At 40.6% G+C, this 22,990-nt stretch overlaps 1 protein-coding gene across 5 annotated transcripts in view; it reads left to right on the forward strand.

Annotated features, from left to right (window-relative positions):
• Positions 1-6,743: 6,743 nt before the first annotated feature.
• Positions 6,744-22,990, forward strand: part of Tenm3 (teneurin transmembrane protein 3) — a 623,557-nt gene continuing 607,310 nt past the window's right edge. For 3 of the 5 annotated variants that reach the window (XM_029480774.2, XM_029480777.2, XM_029480775.2), the window contains exon 1: positions 6,744-6,886. The gene's annotated coding sequence lies outside the window, so the exon portion shown is untranslated. The remainder of the gene's footprint in view (positions 6,887-22,990) is intronic. The other 2 variants (XM_085843953.1, XM_085843954.1) reach the window with 1 other exon arrangement.

A 22,990-nucleotide genomic window follows, 5' to 3' on the forward strand; every position in this document is an offset into this window, starting at 1 on the left:
ACCAGGGAAGCGCATGGTAGGCTCCGCTCCTCTCTCTTACACATACACGCACACGCGCACACACACACACACACACACACACACATACACACACACACAACCACACACACACACACGTGTACGCGCCTGGTCTCGGGCACACTCGCCCAGAACGTCCCCCGCCCTTGCCCACAATTACGGTCCTGGATGCTGCTCCCTGGCACAGCGCCCTGCTCGCCTGCTCACCTTTTCCTTCTCTCCTTCCTCCCTCGCCTCCTCCATCCTCCCACTCCCCGGACGGAGAAACCGGGATTCTGGCCGGTGGAGGAGGTTGGAGGGGCCGGGCGGGAAGCGCGAGGGGGAGCGCGCGGGGGAGAAAAAGAAAGTGAACTCATTGGCGCCCGCGCGCTTCCCTCCCCTCGCCGCGTCCCCGGGCCGCCCGGCCGTGGGCAGCGGAGGAAGTTGTAACACTTGCATCTCCCCCTCCCTCCCCTCCCCATCACGGGCCCCCTCCCCCGCGCCCGGCGCCTTTGAATTTGGCCAGGCGAGCGCAGGGGCGGACGCGGCGGCGGTGTCCGGGGAGAGATCGGGCGAGCGGGCGGCGCGGGCGAGCAGAGCGCGGTAAGTGCGGCGCCGTGCGCCCTCCTTCTTTCTGGGGTCCTAGCGCCCGGGCCTCGGGCGCCCGGGCGCGCGGGCGGAGAGCGAGCAAGCGAGCGAGCAGGGAAGCGCGGTTCCCTTTCCCAGGCACTGCTTTGAGGGGCGGCTGCGAGTTGGCCAGCCCTACAGGCGGCGGAGCATCCCAGCTCCCAGACTCTCCGAGCTCTGGAGTCCCGGTTCCGGCCTCGGGTCCCCGCCCCTCCCTCGCGTCTGCCACCCTTGGCTGTAGGCTCAGGTGGGAACTTTGGCGGTGCCTCCCACCTGGCAGCGGGGCAGGGTTTCAGTGACTCTGGACTCTCTGGGTTCCCCGAGGAAGATGGTTCCAGGGAGCCTGTGGAGGGCAAGGAGTGCAGATGACCTCGTTCTCTCTTTGGGGGTGCTACCTAGTTAAGGACACAACCTCTGGTTCTCTGGGAAGGTATCTGGAGGACTCCAGTGGGACTTCCGGGAGAGCTGGAAGCCTTGGGATGTCAGCATTTGCCCCGGCCTCTTCCCCAACTGCCAGACTGCTAAGTTGCCAGGAGTGAAAGAACTGGGGCTGAGGATGCTGAGAGGAGTGGTGATCTCGGCTGAAACTTGATCTGGAAACTCTGGATGGGACTGAAAGCAAACAAAACATACTCTAACCAGGGCATTTAAAAATAATACAGATGGATGAGCCTGCTGCTCGCTTCAGGTCACTATCTCGTTTTTACAGCTGATGAGAGGGGCTTCAGATGTTTCAGGTTGGGGCCAATGATGCCTGATCTTTGCTGAACCCCTTACTAAATGCAGTTCAGATTCCATTCCTGCTGCCTCTCCTGTAAGTCAGTAGTAGAGGTTAACTTGTTAATTATTTTTATGGAGAAACGACAGTAAGCAATTCCATCGGGTATTAATAGAGCGATTGCAATTGTTTTCTGAGGTCCTTATGATTCTAAGCTAGAGAAAAGTTCTCAGGACTTTGGAGTAGATGAAATGAAATGAACTAGCCTGGCACTTTTTCCAGGACTCCAGGCAGCTGGGCTACCAGAGACTGGAGCTCTCCCTTAACAGTACCTTGTACTTCTTATCTTCTGGCAGTGTATTTATCAAACATTTGTAGAGTCTGGCAGAGTCCACTGGTTGGTCTTTTTACTTGAAATTGCAATATGTAGAGCCATTACCTTGCTCTTCCGTTGTCAGATGAAAAGAAATGAGAAGAAAAGAAAGAGAAAAAAAGAAAAAAAGCAAACAAAACTGGCACATTTGGAAACCTTAAAAAAAGGACCACCTTAAAGAAGTATACAGCCTAACAATTGTTTTGATTTCTTCTGTCTTTAAAAGACCCCATACCTGCTTGAAAGAAATATTTGTAGCCTTTCTAGAATTAGGGGCAGACTTTAGAATTTGGAATAGCTGTATAATCACAATATTTTTAATAAATTGTAATGTTAAAACCTATTTTATACACAGCTCAGTATTCTTGTCTTGTATGCTCCAGTGTACACTTTTAGTACCCAAAACTTCTGGCTTGGATTTCTTAATATGTGATGTTCTTGAGGAGCCTGGAAAGTTTCGATTTTTGATTCTAAATTCAGAGCAAATATTTAATTCTTTATGTAAGAGTAAGAGGTTAGTTCGGTAATAAGACTTGCTAATCCCACTTTAAAATGTCATGGCATTCACAAATTATTCTTAAATTCTTCAAAGCTACGGGGTTTATAATGACATTAGTTATTCTGGTGTGTGTTTAGAACTATGAGCATCTCTCTTCCTGTTGCAGCCTCCTTAGTGCTCTTGCCTTTTAAAATGAGGAATTTTAATATTCTTCCCTTTAAAATGTACTACTCTCATTCTAGGAAATATATAACTTTAAAATAATATAAAAAATTATGTTGTGGAAAGTAATTCTTTTGAATAAGACAGTGTTGCATCTTATCTATACAGAACCGATTTGGGGAAAAATGTAGTTTGACAGGAACTATGCTAGCATTTATGTATTTGGAAAATAATGAGACTCCTATGTCAATAACATTAAAATTAGCAATTCAGCACCAAGAATATTAACTAATGAACAATGCCTCACTATTAAAAAAAAACAGATTATCGTATACGACGTATGGCTGGTTACTTTTCTAAATGGAATTGTTTTGTGCAGCTGTGTTTTTCTAGAAACAAATGAAAGGGCGTAGTGTGGAGGCTTTTCTTACTCTGGTCTTGGAGGAGTCTTTTGGGTTGAGGAAGGAACCTGCTTTATTAGGGTGAAGACAAAGGAAGATAAGGACGCTTACCTTTGAATAGAAACTAAGCCTCCAAGTAAAGCAGAAGTTTTTACATTTCTTTGAAAAGGAGACAGGGCTAGACAATAATGATCCGGTTAGCTAGGTAGCTAGTCTAGTCGAAGCTAATCTTCCTTAGCTTTGCTTCTGAGAACTAAGAGTGGTGCCTGTCTTTGTAAAGAGAGTCAAGTCAGTAAGAGACTGGGGAGGTGAAGTAGCTATCACTGAGAGTGGAGTTATCTGTCAGAAACACTAAATCAGTGATGGGCTGCATGCACCAAAATGATGGGTTTTTTTTTTTTCAACTGCTGTGGGAAAGTGCATTTGGGAATACAGAGGTTTCTCTTACCTGCAACGAGGAGTCTAGGAATAAATCCAGACTGTGACCGTACCCTGTAGGAAGGGTCCACCCAGCCAACTTACTTACGTTATAAAGCGTGGCTATTTTAATCTATGTATACTGCCGCTGTACTAAACTTTATTTCAATCCTTAGCATTTAGATTCCTGGGTGGCAGGAGAATGTCACGGAGGTACTATTTGTGCGTGAAGCAGGGTACTCAGAAGCAGTTTGAATTGCCTGCCCCTTTGTTGAAGCTTGGCTGGGGAGAACTATTAAGCAGGCTGTCTTATACACAGCTCTTCCACTCAGGGTTGCCTTTGAAAGTCAGATGTCCGTTTCAACTCTGCTTTTTCTTACATAGGTAGAGAATATTAGGAGTTGCGAGTTTACGTTGATTGTAATCTGCAATTGGTTATAGCTCCTCTGGGCTTTCTCAGTTGAAGTCTGTGTTCCTCTTTACTTTATAAAGTAGGAGGTGACAGTCCAGAGAAGAGCCTTGTCCTGAAGAGGTGGCACACTGATAACAACACCTTTGCAAAGTTTACAGCAACCAAGTTTGAGAAATGATTTCTTGTAAGCTTCTTTTAGAACACATTTAAAACCTAATTTTGGAGATACCAGCTGTTTTAAGAGTCCTGATGGAAATTTTGGGTCTCAAAAAAAAAAAAAAAAGGTAGAACAAATGACTTACACTGAAAACTGATTAATTGTTGTGTCTTATAAAACCTGATTTATTTTATACTTTTTTTTATGCCAAGCATTACCATTATGAAGCACTCCTTCTAATTGAGATTAATGTTTCAGAGCAAAGAAGCGGTTTGGAGGGCTGCATTCATTTTGAGTGCTGTTGTAATCAATTTTAGATACAGTATTCCACAATGGATCAGTTTGCATCCAAACCTGCCTTATTATGTAGAATTAACCTGCTGGTGATTGATAGCAAGACTTCTCTGTCCTGAAAAGTCATTTGTTTCCAAACAAGTGTGAGGGTTCCTGAAAGTTTCAACACCACACTTCTCAGAATGAAAATCTCTCGGTTGTGGGGACCTAATTTGAGTTTTTTTTCTTTTTTTTTTTTTTAAGAAACATATAATGCAGGAGGAAACAATCAATTCATTTTCAGCAGAAGTCTCCCTTTTTCTCCCAATATAGTATGCATCAGAGTGTCTGCTCTTCTATATCAAAGGAGTTTATGACCTTGGAGTCTTGGGTGGTAATCCTTACTCCTTTAGATTATTCCTTCTTTTTATTCCCTTGTTTTCTTTTTTGTTTACATCAGCATCCCAGTTGAGTATTTCTGAGCTTTCTTGGAATTAGAAATGCGCACATATTAGGATTTTATTGCAGGAACTGAGAAATACTCTCCAGTCTGATAGGGTGGGTTTTATCACTCCACCGTGATGTGTGCTTGGGTTTCTTATCTATGTCAGGCCTGCTTCCGCTGGGTAAAGTTCTTCAGAAATATAGATTAAAATTCCCGTAGACCGTGGTCTGTGTTGCAGAAGGATTGTGGTACACCCTTGAAGGCTCAATGAGACCGTTGGAAGTTTAGATGAAGCTAGAAAAGTTTTCTGCTGTACCCGTGATGTAAAAAGGTTTCAAAAGAAAGATACAGCTGTGTATGCTACACAAGACGATCTCATGGTGGCATTGTTCTTTGGGCCCCTGGAGGAGTTATGCCTCTTGCTTTATTTTAAGCTTCTGGGTAAGGATAGATTTATTGGCATTGGATTGGTTGTTTTTCCAACTTAAAGCACTCAGTTGAAAGTTGAAGCTGTTAAAAGAAAGCACTTGAAATATCATGTTGAAAGTGGTGTGTTAGACAACCATTCCAGTATAAAGTATGAAAGTGCAGAAGCATGTTCAAATGTGAATAGGTGTTTTAGAGATCTCAGCCAGAGTAGAAGCCATTCATTTGAAGACATTGTGATAACTTGTTTTATAGTTTGATTGAATAACTGAGGTGATTTGTATAGTCAGCTCAGGCACAGTGGATTTGTTAATGATGATCTACTCAGGCCTGTGTCTTTCTACTTAAGTCACTTGTAAATTACTGTCAGCATCAAGCAACATCCTGATAAGTCAGGTGAGCAGATAGCTGAAAGTAATAATAGGATGCTGTTGAAGATGATGATGGTGATGATGATGATAATGATAATGATGATGATATCCTCTTGATAGTTTCTTGAACTCTTAAAGATGGGAGTGGCGACAGATCTGTGATAGGTGGCAGTCTTAACTGACTTCCACGACTTTCAGATAATAGATAGTTATAAATCTAGAAATATGGGAAGCTATGTGTAACATACCAGCAAATTCTCTTTGTAAATTTGAAAGTTAACCACAGCTCATGGAGATAAAGGTTTTTTTCCTTTCCTTTTCTTTTTTTTTTTTTCCTTTTTAGCATTTTCCTGACATTTGTAGCAGTCTGTTAGCTCATACTGAAGTGTGGCAAAAGCAGACAATGATACCTTTTGCAAATTAAATGATTCAATAAGCCATAGTGCCCATAATCACACCTACATATAGAAACCATTGTGGAATACTATTGGTTGACATATTTGCAAACATTGCAGGCTATTAAGTATTTGGAGAGGGGAGAGGATGATGTCACTAGGGTATCATAATGTGATCATATTATTTAGTAATAACCAGCTATTTTATAAGTGGGTTTGCTGTGTCTCTCTGCCTTGAACCCAAAAGGAGATAAAGGGATGAAGGGAGGGAGGGAGGAGGAAGGAAGGAAGAAAAGGGGAAAGGGGGCAAAAGAGAGAATCTAAACACCTTTTATAAAGAGTTATGGGTCTAATGCTTTCCAAAGTCAGTGCTGGGGTCCGCAAGGAAAGCAACATAAAGAGCAGTAAATTGGGTAAGTAAAGATGAACGTTACTATAGATTTTTTTTTAACTTTAAAGTATTTGCATTTTAGAACCATGCATGAGAATTAGAACCCTGCTTTCTGAGACTGAATCAGGAATTCTGAATCCTGGGAAGAAGCCATTGTATCAGAGAGGAAAGGCAACCTCTCAACAGCCCCTGGTATAGGTGTGCTTTCTGTAAACGTGGGGCCAAGCATAAAGTCAAGTCTCCATACAGAGACTTAAGGAAAAACTCAACGCTGAAAAACTTGAATAATTTAATAAGATCATTAAGAGGTAACTGACAAAGGTCATTTATATTTGGCGATAAGCTTCTCTATCAACTCACTTCCATCATTCTGTCATTTCTTCAATTAATAGTTACGATTATGCTGATATAGTTCTTCCTTAGTTATTAAAACTTAAGAAGAAATCGCCTGCTAATGACTGTCTTCCTACAGTCAGACTCCGAAGCAGCTGTGGTACCACAACTCTGATTATAGAATTATACAAATTTATTGCCTCTACCCCACCCCACTCCACCCATCCTGCACAAAAGAGAGGAAAGCTGCCTTTAAAAAAAAAGTAGAATGAGCTATTTCGTCTTCAGCTAAGCTCAAATCATATTTTGCAATTCGAATTGTTAGCCCCGTATCAGCACGAGGAGGTGTCTTTTTGAACAACCACGAGATCCCAAAGAAGAGGTCTTCATTCAGGACTGACTCCAGCATCTCTGTTGTGCCCAGCATTTGACTCCTGCTCTGGGATGGTATCCTAAGAGAGTTAATGCATGTGGACTGCACACTGGAAGGTATGTTCAACAGAGAGTAACATGACACGATTGAGTATTTGACTTTTAACTTAGAATGAGAAATGCATAGAGTATTTTTGATATATTTGCATGAAGCCTGGGCATTATAATAATACTGGAAAATGTTTATTTTGGTCATTATAAGAGTGAAGCTATTGAAACGTACATCTATTGTTTGTTTTCTGTCTAGCAGATGGTCTTTTAGTGCGTAACATCTCTGCTCATATTTTTAATTAAGGAATTTGGAATTTATCTACATGTAGGTGGGAAAACTTGGCAAGAGACTATAAAAGCGCCGGCATCGGGCCTTCCTCTATTTAAAGTAATCACCCAAAAAATCTGCAGGAGACATAGCTAATAAATTTTGTTATTTTTAGAATTTCCAATCATTGCTAGCTAAAGCCATCTTGAAAAAGATTTTTAACTTTTTCCTCATAGGAATAAGAACAGAAACTTCCAATGGTGTTATGTTATTTTTATACAGACAAACAAAAATGAAATCAGTATTTCAGATGGAGATTTTTAGTATTTTGTGTGATTATTAGTATTATACAAATGTAGGTTAAAATGTGGCAGATAACAAAAATTTAATGCTGTAAAAATAGATAAGTGACTCCTAATACAAAGGACTAAAGATTCCTGTAAAAAAACCATGTTTTGTCTTCTATTAAAGACAACTAATACTTCTCAGAGGGATCTTTGGAGTCACACAATAGTATCAATATTAAGAGGAGAATAACTGGACACAGCTCAAATAACAGAAAACGTTACCCTCATCTTGCTAGCTAGCACTCTAAACAATCCCAAATCATCCTTAAAGTCTTGTGAAAACCCATGCTCTCCCAGGAAAAGAGAGTATGTGTGCTGTCCTACGAAACTCTCAATGGATTGGAGTTCAGAAAAGGGTGAGACCTACAGAGAGCTGCCCAGATGTTACTCTCAACGATCAGAACAGAGCAGATGTGTTCACCCTCACAGTGGTGTAAGCTGGTATTTCTGTTTTAACTTAGCCTTTGACATGTGTCCCTGCCCTGAGGGAGCAGACTGACAATTACAATGAATTTTAATTTAGATGAAAATCAAAATTGTTCCTCAAAGGTAAGGCACTCTTCTCAGGTATGAGTAGATTTTCTTATCATGTTTTCTGTGACTTAAAAAAAATCAAGGAAATCAAAGGTCTTCCCTAACCATTGCCTTTGTCCTAATATATATAACCTCTCAATGACAAGTCTCTGACACAAATATTTTTATATATTATACTCATGTAATTTGACTTGAAAATATTTTTTCATAATTACCAATTTTAAAACTTTTTTGTGGCAGGGACTTTGAATCAGTGTAAATCATAAAATGATTTAAAAATGTTTTCTATTTTGTGTTTTTAGCCTGGTTGAATTTCTGGTTATGTTTTAATTTGTAAGGAAGTAGATATATAGAATTTTTGGTATTCTAACTTAAAGACAGTAATGACTTTAAGTAAAAGTCATTTAAGTAAGGATGGTAAACTGTAATTTTAAAAATTAAATTTATTTTTAAAATTATAGATTTCAAAGTCATAATTTTATTTAAAATATAGTTTCAAATAAAGGAGACTTATGTTATACATTTGAAAATTAAAATATTATGTGATAAAATTGAACTAAACAGTAATAATTTAAACTACTTATGCATATGGTTTTTATTGGTTACATTTTTCCATTACTTAGGAAACATGATTTTCCTTTGTGTGAATAATAAGTCCATAATTTAAGAATTATTAGTAATCAAAATATACAGGAACTCACATCTGATTTAAGTCAGCCTAAAACCAAAAATTACCCAATATGTCTGGCAGTCTAAAAGAAAAAAAAACATGAATATACTTTAGTTAGTGTACATCACATTTTATGTTTAGACATTTGGAAAATATCATATCTATGCAGATACGCAACCTACACAGATGATCAAGAAGTTACTATGTATATGAAAGATGAATGATGTTTACATTATTAATTTGAAGTCACAGACCAGGAATGTATTTGTAAAGTGAAGTTTACATTTCAAAGAATATCAATTCTTGGTATTCAAAGTTAAGATAATTTCAATAATGTTATTATAAATCTTCATTCACATATGATACTATAAAGTTGGGTCAGCCCTCAGTTGTGAGACCATAATGGAAGTCTAAGGCCTTTTCCCTTAAGTTTTAAATACAATCTGCTGTTTCAAATAAAATAATTCAACTCCAGCCTGTAGATGTGTGGCCAATTGTACTTTCAAGAAAAGGACTGAGTCCTTTTTTTTTTTTTTTTCTTTTTTTTTTCCGATTTCATTGGGCTTATTTTCCTTATAACATCTGAAGGACGTTTCATTTAAAAATTGTATTTTACTTCCGATAGGTCTTTTCATATCACATTGGGTGAATTTTATATTGAACTATATGCCCAGGTTAATGTATACTCTTTAAATCATTAATTTATCACTTTTAATTTAAATACGTCAGGCTTGTAGATTGTTTAATTAGCATTTAAGTTGTGAAAGAGCTATATGATTTGCTTTGAAATTTTTAAATGTTAGAAAAAGGAAAGTATAAATATTTCCCTATCTTGAAAAAATGTTATTAATAATAAGCCTTTGGGGAAATCTTATTATTTTATCTTCTTTTAAAGTGCATGTTCTATGGTATTTTTACTATTTAAATTTAAGTGTAGAACATAGTAACTTGCTTTAGGAGTCGATGCAAATTAATAATGTGCATAATGACTTTTTTATTTTCCAAAGGAAGTGGCTTAGTCTTTGTATATGAGGCCCTGGTTCCTTTAAGACTAACAGTTGTTTGTATAAATGGCTAATTTCTTTTTTGGAAGACCGTTAGATAGTTTTTAAGTTCTCATTATGACTTTTAAAAGAATAGCCCATGAAGCAGAGGAAGCTCTATGGCTCAGCTGCTGCTTTTTGATGAAGGATTACACATCCCCCCACCCCCCCAATCTGTGATCCCAGCAGCTATTGCACAATAGATTCATCAAGAGCCCTAGACTGGCTGGCCATGGTTTTATTTCCTTTAAACAGTTAGTTGATTCCTTTTCTAGATCAAAACTGTAGGTGGAATTGTCAGACTAAATATACATTTGGGGCAGGAATAGATACAATGTTTTAAATCCAAGATCAAAAACACTAGGACAGCAAAGTTTTTAGAGGACGCTGTTTCATTTGTTGCAGATAACCAATGCCCTGGGGACTGTGGGGTCCTCAGTCCTTCAAGTGTTCTACCTGCAAGATGCAGTCTCTGGGGTCCCATAGCAACTCAGTGTGGGAAAGAAACTAATGACTTACAGAAATGAAACTATCAGATAAAGGAATGTTAATTGTTTTGTTTTTTTTTTTTTCTGATCATGTACTAAAGTAGGGAGTGTGTTATATGTTTTGGTCATGGCTTAAAAACATGAAAGCAGTTTGTGTTCAATGTAGGCATGAGAACTCGAAAGAAAATGTGTGTCACAGGGAGCTTCCATTTTGGCATAAGAAATATCTTATAAATTAAAGTGGTCAGTCGTGGTCATGTTTGTATCCATTTCATATGGTCAATGTCAAATAAAAGACAGAACCTAAAAATTAAAATAAAATCAAGTACTGTTTAATTGACATATCTCAATTGTAAAACACAACTGATCCAACCTAATAAAAGCAAGATTCATTGTGTGTAATTAATTTGCTTAAATAAGTACACTGCTACTTCAGAGGTTACTAGCTTGTAAAACTTTCAAAAGAGTAGCCAAGTGGCTTATAAAATAGTCCAGTGACAAATGACAGTTTCCTTGCTGTCCCAATGATTCTGCTGTTTTGACGCTTAGTCACTGAAGCGTGCTGTCAACTTCAAAGGATGACTCCACAGTAATCAGATTCCTGAGTGATCATCTGTGCAACTCTTAAAGACTGTTTTCTGTTCCTAAATGGTAGATTGCAAGTATTTGTAATATGAACCCCCCTACTCTTACAGTGATGTAATATCCTTAAAATATTAATAATGCTCATCATCAGGCTACTTAGATATATGGTCTTAACTTTTACTTTATAACATGTTTTGAGGAAAAACTTTAAATAATATTCTCAAATACCTTACATAAATAGTGTTTAAATTCCAAACTTCTGGTCAGTAAACCACAGCATTTGAGATATATATCATACATATATATGTACATATATGTGTGTGTGTGTATGCATTAAATTGTCAACGGTTTGAAAATCATTCACCAACATCCATGTTTCTAGTTCCTAGAATACATGAGTTGTAATTTAGTGTTTGGGAGTAATGCGGATTAAGGATTTGGAAGAACAGGCCTGCTTCCTGAGTCTCATCAGCCCTGTAGCAGAACCCTTACTGCAATCCCTCTCTTCATTATTCTAAGCCGTTATCAGATTCTAATCTCTTCTGTCGCCACAGCTGTTTGAGAATTTGTTTTTCAGTTGTAATTACAAAGACATGTGCTGTGTGTCCCTCACTTCTTATACAAGTTTGGGAAGGAAGGTAAAGGCAGGTGGAACTCGGCTGTTTATAGATCCTTGGATGAATCTAATATTGGAAAATTATAGTGTCAGTAGTTATGGAGAAGACATGCACAGTAGTATTGCCAAGCGGGAAAAAACAACAGAAAATTGAACAATTCCTTCAGAGCAGGTATAGTTTTGATAGAGTTAAATACGGTGGAGTAAGATGGCTCCTCTATTTCTGCTCCCAACCCTTCAAATGATGAGCCTAAGAGAAACATTCTGCTGTTCCTTCACCTTTAAAAAAAAATCATCCATATATGATATCATAGAGGGAAAGTCCTGAAACCTTTGTGATTAATTTGATGTGCCAAGTTGGAAAATGATTGACATCACCTGGGTGCTTAATAAATAATAGATAAGCAGCAATTTAGTCTTGTAGAAATTAAGACGCTTGTCACATGCTAGAGAAGAGTGACAAACGAAAAGCTCTGCTCATGTGTAAACTTTAAGAAATGTTTCCTCGGTTGGGGCTGGAGAGTGGCTAAGTGGTTAAGAGCACTGGCTGCTCTTCAAAGGACATGAGTTGGGTTCCCAGAATCCACATGACAACTCAAAAACATCTGTAACTTGAGTTTCTGGGGTTCCAACACCCTCATCCGATGCACAGACACACATGTAGGCGAAACACCCATACCCATGAAACGATAAAAAAGAAATGTTATATTTGTTCATTTTTAAGGCCACTCTATCTTACTTTTTTATATTATTATCTATTATTATTATTATTATTATTATATCAGCATTTTACTCTCTATGTGGTAGGACTTGCTATTCTTAGGAATAAGTGACCATGTTTGTCATTCGAGATTGTTGAGTTCCGTGCTTATGTTAGTTGTCAAAGATGCTACATACATACATACATACATACATACATACATACATACATACATACACAGTTCCGTTTCTTTTCTACATATCTGAGACTCTGGAGAGTGCTTGCTTTCTGGTGAAAATTCTCTGAGGTATAGAGATGACAAGGAGGGATGGGCTGCTTGGGCTTGTTCTGATTAAAGCCAACGTGTGTGTAGAACCTTGTCTCCCATGAGAACATACTTATTATGGAAAATGGCACTCACAGTATGAGGTCAAAATGTGGTTTTTGAATGACTGTTCCAAGGAAACCGTTGAACACTATTTTTTTTATCGTATGAGCAGCTTGTTATTTATCTGTGAAAACTTCAGAATTTTCCCTTTCATATCTGACATGTTAGAAATTGATAAGGAACGTAGGCCATGGACCTTACAGAAATTCCAAGGGTTAATGTCTACACACACACATCACTGTGCCTGTTTGCCTGTGTCTTTGTTTTTAATGTGTACCTCATTGCCTCGGTCCTGTTTCCTCTCCAAATCCTCCAAATCCAGCCCTTTATGTATGCAAGTGACTGTGTCCTAGAAAGGACTGTAAGAGATGAGACTGTCTCAGACCACAGAGGGCTTTTATGTGTAGTTGAAGCTTATGATGTAGAGATAACACATGGTATTCAAGGTCATGAAGAAAAGCCAGGAGGGGTAGCGAGAGAATTACCACCTTTGTTAGGTTGCACTCTAACAGTCCATGGCTTTTTGGAATCTCAAAAAATGGTAGCATGTTATCACTAATGCCTCCAGCCTACCCTTTCATGCAGCATGCAGCTGTTTCCAGTACCTCGAAGCCTAGGGTGACCCTACATCGGTCCAATGTGCCCTGGGGTTCTCCACCACTCACGGACATTGATACACACCAAAATGTTGGATTCAAAGCCAGTTACCCAGAAGGAGCAAACACTGAGAAGTTGTCACTTTCCCAGTTAAATTAAATGATACTATGTATTTTGCATATTTGCTTGCAAATGCTGTGAAGGTCAGGGTCCCATCCCTGGTTCTGAGGACAGCTTCAGCTACTATGCTGTCTGGTGCTGCACCATCCATGAGTAAATAATTGATGCAGGAATGAAATCTTCCCTCGCTCTCCATCAGTGTCAAGTGTACTCACTGGTGGATATTTTCTCACCAGACATCCCTGACCTCTAGACACAGGTCATCACCTGGACCGTTCAAGTTATCAAAGGCTTTGATAAAAATATATCACCCACAAAGAGGTATCAGCATTTATATAAGAACTAATGCTATATGCCTAGTCCTCCTGGGACTAGATGAACCAGGGTGGGGTGGTACCCAAGGCGGGGTCTCCTTCTCTCAGGAGAAGGGGAAAGGAATGAAAAGGGGAGGACTGGGAGGAAAGGGGGCTGTGATCAATATATAAAGTGAATAAAAAAATACTGAGAAAAAGGAGGAGCTATAACTAAGTTCTATAAACTATGAAAGAAGACGGGGGTGTGGCAAGAACAGATACGGGATTTCAGTGAATGAGAGATGTGCAAGGAGGGATCAAGAGAAGACGCCCTAAATTCACAAACAGCCATGATGTCAGCAAGTGACAGTGGTGACTGTGGAAATGGTGGCTATTCCAGGTTCTTACCTCTGCAAAGGTAAGCATCCTTCAGCATCCTTCACGGCACGCAGCTCCTCTTGGCTCGACTTTGCCTGTGTTGGAAGGGAACGTGGGAGATGGGACTACTTCTTCACTATTAGAAAAACAGTGCAGTGAGTTTGATAAATGAAGTTGACAGGAGCCTGAGAGTCAGAGACAAGGGGGGAGTCGGGAAGACTACCCACCAAAGGGCAGGCACTCCATCCAAAAGGAGACACCCCGTAGGAATGGCTGTTGTCTTGTGAGAATGAAGCCTCCTGTTGCCAGATTGTGAGATTTTTCAAGAAATGCCACAATATGAATTATGTGAATCTCTAGATTTTTTTTTTAAATGTTGGCTCATTGAAAAAAAAAAGAAAGAAAGAAAGAAAGAAGAAAAACACAACACACCAAACACACAGATTAAACAAAACACGTCTGCAGGCTAGGCTTGGCAGTTGGGCCACCAGTTTGCAACCTGTGACAGAGAAGCCGAGATGTGCATTATGTATTTAAGAGGCTGGGGATGAGCAGCAAGGCTAGAGCCGAGGATCCCCCGGGAGAAATCTGTGAGGAGCTTGGAGAGGGAGTTTGGGTCCAGATTGTGGATTATCTTAAATGTCATCCTCTTCTACCCATTTTGGAGGAGAAAATGTTTTCAGTTTGCAGTACACTTTTGCCTGCTTTGAAACAGAAACCCAGCCTGCCAGCAAGCCTTCTGTAAGCCTTCTCTGTGCCAAGAGAGGAAAGGGTTAAGCCCCAGGAACAGTTAGGCCTATTCCTTTGCTCTTTCAGCCAACCACCCCAGATCCTGCTTTCCTGTCTCCATGTTTGTTCGGAATACTACATTCCTCTGTGTGTGTGTGTGTGTGTGTGTGTGTGTGTGTGTGTGCGCGCGCACACACACGAGTGCATGTGTGCGCACCTGTGTATGTGTGTGCGAGGGCGTGTGCATAGATCAAAGGCAACCTAGATGTTGTTTCTTAATTTTTATTAACCACCAATTTTTATCTTGGGGGAGAAGGGGGGCTCTCTCCTGAGACTCCCCTTCAAGTAGATTAGGCTGACCGGACAATGAACACCAGGCATCTACCACTTTCTACCTCCCCTTTGCCAGGGCAAGCAAACTGTATGACACCAGGCTTTAAAAAAAATGGTTTCTGGATATTGTGCAGGTCCTCAATGCTTGTAAAATGAGCACTTTACCAACTAAACTCCTTCCCTACCCACCCTCACCACAAATACTAGGCTCTCCATACCCTTAATACCACCTATCACTTGAAGAGAACCCCGATTGACAATTGTCAGTAAATTAATGTTATCATTATCACCTGCATTCTTACTGTTATTTTGATAACATGAGACTGATAACTGAACTCCAGAACTGAATTATCAAAGGAAGAAAAATAAAATAAAAAAGAGGTCCTTACATTTCCCTGGACACATTTGTCATTTGTCGGTGGGGAGCAAGCTAAGGTCTGGAACTAGCAAAGTCCTGTGATGGAATTTCTAGCATTTGTTGGCTGGGTGACTTTGGGTGGAGCCCCTTCCTCTGATGGCTCTTTGGTGTTGCTTTGTAGGGGCCTTGCCTGGTTGTCTGCACGTGTAGACACCATGGTGATGGTAATGATAGGGTAGTTATCACCGTGGCCATTGTCAGGAGTATTTATGGCAAATACTATACTCACCAGGATGGTTTTATGTAGGCGTTTGTATCAGGTTTGGGAGCAAAATTCATGCCTTCAGCTATGCCTTAGGTTGCTTCCCCACCCCCTTTATTTTTTCTTAGACAGTATCACAAATACACGCAGTGAATTTTAGTTGTTTTCCCCTCCCTGTTCATCTTGCTCCCACTCAAGTCCTTTGCCCTAACGAGGCTTCCTCCCAGTCCCAAGTCTTTCTTTTATGTGTGACCCACTGACCCTAATCAGAGCTGGCTGGACTTTAATACAGTGATAGAAGCTTGTGGGGACGTTCATAAGGATAAGATGAAGGAAAACATGGAGAGGGCTTGCTGCAGTTTAGGGTGCAGAATGAAAGACACAAGGGGTGGAGCATGGATGCCCAGTGCTTCGGGGAGGGGACAGTGCTTCTCGTTCTCGCTTTCTGCTCTCTCGCTCTCTCACGTGCTCTTTTTCTAGCTCTCGCTCTCTGGCTCTGGCAACCATGTCTCAGCTAGATTCAGGCTTCTTCTGGTGACCTTGCGTGTCCTCCAGAGTGCAGTGCTGCTTTTAATTTATGAATGGCCACTAACAGCTTTGCTTGGCTTACCCAGTCCATGGTGAGAGGAGAGTTGAAATACAGACTTCTGGTTCGGCCTAGAGAGCAGGAACTGGACAGCCCATGCTGGCCCATCAGGCAGCCCACACAGTAGCAGGGAAGTAGGAAAGGTCCCTGGTGGTGATCCCGTGTCACTTAAGAAAGAGGGTCAAGCCTGAGATGCATTTTCGAGATGTGTGGGAAAATGATGGGAAGATTCTTGACATTTCGAGGGGTACGAAGTTATCTTTAACATTTATCTAGCCACACTTAGTGATCTCACGGAGGGAAGAGTCTCTTGTGATGGGGACCAAATTGGAAGTCTGTTCGGCTTATTTTTCTTAGATAGGAGGAGAGAAAATACATGGTTGCTTTTTCTTCTCTATGACTGCTGATGGCCTAATAGTACATTATTTATGTTATAATATTTAGAGATTCTGGGGAAAATTATGGGAACTTTGTTCTTGAATTTATAACATATTTTAAATGTGTTGGATGGGAAAACTCTGTTTCAACTTAATAATATATGTGAAATATATTAGTGTAACCAGTATAAATACTTCGAAAGCAAAAAGCAGCCAAAACAGTTTCTACTCAACTAAGAATAACAGCATTTGATTATATTTTGCTCTTCTTCCTTCTTTTAGTCTTATTTATTTATTCATTTTTTTACGTTTTGAGATAGCCTTGCTATGTAACCAAGAGCATCTAGGCTAGTATTTGCCTCCAGGGTCACAAGAGTTTGTTTCTTTTTAAAATGCATGATGCATGTGTGTGTACATGTGTATGTGTGTGTGTGTGTTATCCTTTCATATATTGCTTAGCTCAATATTCAATATATTTTTTAGCATTTTTGCTGAAATGGCATCTCTAACACAGTTGTCTGTGAAATGTTAGTTGGCTCCATCGTAAAGTAGTCTCTTGTGTTTTTGGCTGTAATGCCTTCAGTAAGCTTTTGTTTATTAAGCATAGGAACGCAAGCAGCAGCTTAGGTTTTTGCAAAATTACGGAAGCCCTAACCAAAAGGATAACTTACAGAAGAATAGGGACAGCGTGGAGCTAGAGTTACATTGGAAGATGTGTAAAAAGTGACACGGTCAGTGGAAACTCAAGACCAGGGATGTACAGGGTAGGGTTAGTTCTCACATTGTGTTAACCTCACCGTTTGCGAGGCAGTACTCTTGATTGCTCTCTAAGCATGCTTCTACTGCTAAGACAACGCACCAGAGACTGTATGTAGAGATGTATTCCTTACAGTTATGGAGACTGGGAAGATCAAGATGGTAAGTTCAGCATCTGGTGAGAGGACCAGCCTGTACTTCTAAGATGACATGGTGAAAGCCGTATCTGGCACAGATGGCAGAGGGGGAAGGCTCCAAAGGAATCTAGCTAGTTCCTTCCAGTGTAGATGATCTCTGTGGCCACCTAAGTGCCCTACCTCTTGGCTCTATTTTGGAGAGGATTAAGCTTTGTGACTTCGGGATTAAGCTTCATGAACTCTGGTACTCTGACAATATTCAAAGCACAGTAGTTAGTGTTCTCAGGTTGAAGGTGCAAAGCAGCTACTTCTGTGTGCACCGTCCCAATGTTTCCCATCCCATCACACCCCTCCCCACTGTGGTCACCAGTGCTAGAAGGCTAAGTGCCATTCTCCACGACAGCTTCATTCCTCACGACTCAGTCATCAAGCCATCTAAGTCACCCTTCCCTGAGGCTCCGGTACCCATTGCCCTTCCTGAGTTTCCGGTACCCATTGCCCTTCCAGAGTCTCTGATCCCCATCCCTCCTTTTTTTTTCTCACTGTCAGTATCCTCATCTGCTCTGAGCATCATCCCTCATCTTGATGACTGCAGCGTATCGTCCACCTGGGCTGCCTGCCACTGGCTTTCATCTCTCTAGTTCATTTTTGTAGATTGCTTCAGAGAGTCCTTGTCCTCACATCCTGACCTGATCATGTCCCTCTCCTCAGGAACTCACAGTGGCCCACCTTTACAGGATGAGTTCCAAACTGCTTAGCATGACAGTTGATGTCCAGGCCTCATGACCAAACTAAGGACCTTCTCAGGACCTTCTTGCTCTAGTCTCTGGTGCCCTTGGGCAGTGTGCTTCACAAGTGGATTTTCTTCCTGCTCTCAAACAAGACAACTCTCCCCACCCCTGTGCCATGTTAAACCTTTACAAAATTACTCTTAACTATCTTGATAGGGTTGTTTATATTTTTCTCTCTGCTGCCATGCTATTGTGGAATTTGCAAACTTGTGTGGTAATTATTTTACTCTGTATTAGCTTTCAGCTTATTAGAATTTAAGACTTTGAGTACAAGAAAAAAATAGAAATTATACAATTTCGGTGCTTTATTTGCAAATGGGACAAAACTGAGGCTTAAAAATGTACCTATTTGCAGTCTTTCTCTCCTTTTCTTTATGTCTTGTCTCTGTGTCTCAGTCTTCCTTTTTCTCTGTCTCTTACATTGGGTCTCACTGTGTAGCTCTGGCTGGCATAGAACTTGCGATGTTGACTAGGCTGACCTAGAACCTGCTGAGATCCACTTCCCTCTGCCTCAGTCTCTTCATTTTGAGCACAGGAATAAAGACATCCACCACCACACCCACCCAGTGTCTGCTTTACAGCTATGCTTGCATTTGACCTCAGAAACCATTCCCAAAGAGAGCTCCAAGCCCAATTCTGGCTGCTAGAGCTCAGCTTTTGAAAGCCATCTCGGCCACTTCCCCTTCTTCTTCCAGTTGGCCTAACACATGGGAGTTGCTAACAAACCACCCTTCAGGTTCCATTTTGCTGCGTCAGCCTTCCCAACTCTTGCTACATTACGCATTCCTATGGCTTCTCAGTTTGCCCTTGATAGGCAGTTCACTAATATTCCAAGCTCAAAGCTTCTCTGAGCTCCAGATCCATAATTCGTATAGATTATCATCCAAGCAGGGCTGCTTCAAAGCAGGCAGCGAGTGGATGCCAGGACTACTAAGAAGAGCGGGTTGAACGCTGTACCAGCAGACACTGACAGATGATCATCTTACATACGTTAAACCATTTGACGTGTTCTTGAGTATCTCAAGGGCTCCAGAATTTAATGTGTTTTCTCAGTTGATACACACGTTCAGAAAACATGTTCTCCTGCTGTGCCCAGACTCTGTGGATAGATGGCATCAGTGTCCATCATCTTAGCAGGACGGAAGCCTCAAGGATGTCCTTGGCCGCTCCCTTTGACTCATTCCCCTACTTCACCATAGTGTCTCAGTATTTTGCTTCTACAACCTCTCCAGACCATATATTTCTTCCTCCCCCTACTCCAGCCAATCTAATGTAGGCATGCTCAGTGATCAGACTGGACTCCCACCATGGCTTCCTAATTGATTTATCGGCAATCCACGTGCTTCCCTTTCTGGCTTCTCCCTATTTCCGTCTGGGCGATCCTTTACAAAGGCAATGGAGATTTTATTGTCTCTTGTTTGAAATAATACAAACTACAGGAAATCTTCTTGTAGATTTTCTTTCTCCCTGGTGGTGATGCCCACAAAGCTCAGGACCTCATTCGTTTTATTTCCCTCTGTTTAACCAATAATATAACCTAGTATCTCATGCATAAGTAGCTATTGATCAAATGAGCGACAAGAATGGAAGACTCCAGATTCTCAAACTGGACTTCTGAGAACTACTTCTAGTCTCTGTATTACCCTTCCCAGCTGGAAAATACTTTGCCTTTTTTGAATGTACACACTTGAGGCTTTCTATTATTTATTAATTTTGTTTTATTTGGGAAATGTTTTCCTGTCTACCCTTTTGTTTGTTCAGAATTCCATTGTGTCTACCCCGAGAGTTACACAGAGAGCTCCCAAAAAGGGCCAGTGCTAGAATTTTACTTAAAAATGAATGAATTCGGAATCTCTAAGAATGAACCCTGGTCACAATCTGGGGTGGGGTGGGGCTTTAAAACATCTCCCTAGTTTTTAAGGCAGTCATAGTTGAGAGAGCACTGGCTTAAATCTAATCATCGCTAGAGTCCCATCACAAACACTCTGTCCTCCAGGGAAACACTGGAATCCTTCATTTTCCCTTAGTGTTTAGTAGCATGTAGTCAAGTGATTATCTGATCAATACTTATTTCATTATTTTGGGATGGCTGTGCTCTTAGATCCATTAGGGCTCAGCTTGGGCATTGCATTAGGAACTTGCTGAGGATCAAAAAGTTCCTTTACAGTTACTTCCTTTGATTTGACCAATGGCCACTTGTCACGTTGCAGAGACTTAGAGAGATAAACAACAGTCTGTACTGATGAACAGCCTTGATTGGTGGCTGCCTGTGACAGCCAGCGTATGCTTCTTGGTTTCTTGTCTATTGTATTGTTACTGATCTATGAGCTATCTTGAGTGCTCTCCTGAATTCGTATTCTTTAGTCTGGAATTGGATAAACCTGTGTCTCGTTTATGCTACTCAGGAAACAACTTGCCCTAGGATCCCTACAGTCTTGAGCTATGCTTCTAAACTTCTCTGGCTCCCTCCAATTACACACTTTTAGGTGTGCAACAGACACGGGACATCTAAAATGAACACTTACTCCTCTGTTGGGCTTTCTCTGGGGACTGGGCAGGTATCGATATAAAAGCAATTTCTGCAGCATGTATATCTTCACTGGCTGTGTTTTCTACATGGTCCCATTGGTTAAGGCTACTGATTTGGGGTGGTCATTTTCTAAGGTTAGTCAAATGGCTCTTTTGAAACTATTTCTGTAGGTGTGTTTGATATTTTCCTTAGGGAACAAAAGGGGCAGATGGGGAACGATCTCAAGTTACTCTTTGGGGCTTAGATACTGAGGACAAAACTCAGGGATGAGCATAGGAGGAAGCCTTTGTGTGTGTGTGTGGGGGGGGACCCCTGTGCTTCTGTCGTGAGGAACTTGGCACCTCAGAGCCACAAGTGCACAGCCCAGAAGATCTTTATTAACCTTAAGTGATCTTGTCATCTAGAGTAGATTTTGGCACCATTTTGAGGTTGTCAGAAAACTCCTTTTGGCATTCCACCGGAATCACAAAATATTTAGCAAAAATGACCACAGCGTGGAACTAATAGTGTGAGTAGTCTTGGGATAAGCTTTGAAATTAGCTTCTTACCAAATTCCTGCCGCCCCTAAAAACACCCAGCTGTTATTCTCATGCCTAGTTATCTACTATAATCATTAATATCAAGTGTCTTTAAGACTTGGAACATCAGAAAGAAAAAGAGGAGAAAGCAGAGAGTGTTTAGAACCTTAGCCCAATTTGTTTGGTGGGTGATGATATGTTTTGAAACTAAAAAGACTTTTTGAAGTGAGCTACCTGCAAGATGGACCTGACCAAACACAGGTTTTTGTGTGAGCAGTGAGTGGGTGATGGTATCCCTAGGAGCTAAGTGTACTCCAAGTTCAGTGCTTATGTAAAACCCAGTAAGAGTACATCGCACGATGCAACGCTTGCTGGGGCTCAGGCTGACTGACTACAATGGCTGGCATTTTCCCTGTTCTCACACTTACAAAAATAAAATCCGAAAGCATGAGGGGCTGCAGAAAGACATCTGGGAGCACAAAACAAAGACATTTATCGAAAGGATGCCTTTTTCCCTCTTAAAAGCTGCAAAAACGTTTGTGGCATTCCATCTCATCTAATCAGTGACAAATCCGTGAGAGGATGGCAGAGGATTGAAGTAAATATTTCTCTTGTATTAAATGTGAGCCTAACTTCATCTTTCTGCCGCGTCGTGCTTCAGTGCCTCGGTTATGCAAAGTCATGGTGTAGATTCCTAATTAGAGAGGCGTCATCATGAAGGTAGATAGAGAAGCATAAAGAGGGACGATGATACACAAGGCCAAACGGACGTGGATCCACACTTGTGTCTTTCAGAGCATCTTACAGACGCTTGACTTATCATGTCTTTTGCAGAACACCGTTTGCTTAATGATAGCTCTTGCATTCAATTTTGATGTCATCTTAATGATATTCAGTATTAAAGACAAGCCTGAATTTTTGCTCATGCTATTAAACCTCTCAGTAAGAGCTGGGTGAGGTACATAGAATTAAGAACAAAAGGGCCTACTAGGCTCAGATGCCAGACATGGAATTAATCATGACATTTTATAGGGCATCTACAAAAGTCTCATAGATGTGTTGTGTGATTTACACAATGAAGACAGCTGTCATATCTGTAAACTCAGTGGGCCACGGGGAGATGTACAACAGGTGACTTCCAATGTCACACCAAGTATCAGCTTGAAAATTACTCAACTTTTGAAACTTTGCCTTGAATTGTCTTCAAGTGGCTAGATCTCTTACCATTGCTAGTGAGTCTGCCCGTTATATCTTTTTTCTCTGATACCAGCCGTTTTTCAGTTATAAGTCCTGAAAAAAATTATGTGTAATTATTATATTTGCACAGGTTTTAGGACATTGCTTTCTATGTATATTTATAGGTTTAAAAAATCATACAGTTAGTCCTATATAACAACAAATTAAAAGGACAAGTTATTTGTAGAAAGGCAGGATATACATATAATATGTGTGTTTGTATATATATATATATATATATATATACTTACATGTATGTGTGTGTATATATATACATATATATCAGCATATACATTATATCTTTTCACACTGACACATACTTTGGGCTAATGAATCATCTACAAAGGGCTGTATATCAGACTACTATTAATCAGTGGAGCTTGAAAATTAATGAGATTAACTCATAAATCAAATGGTATGGAAGTCCCTCACCTGGTTAGTTATAGTTAGATTGGTTATATCTGTTCCCTTTGATACAGGAACAGCACAAACGCTGGCACAGGACTTCAGAAGGGCCCAAGGATCTCCCC

This window comes from Mus caroli, unplaced genomic scaffold (assembly GCF_978045245.1).
Source record: "Mus caroli unplaced genomic scaffold, Mus_caroli_1 scaffold_10, whole genome shotgun sequence".
NCBI lineage: Eukaryota > Metazoa > Chordata > Mammalia > Rodentia > Muridae > Mus > Mus caroli.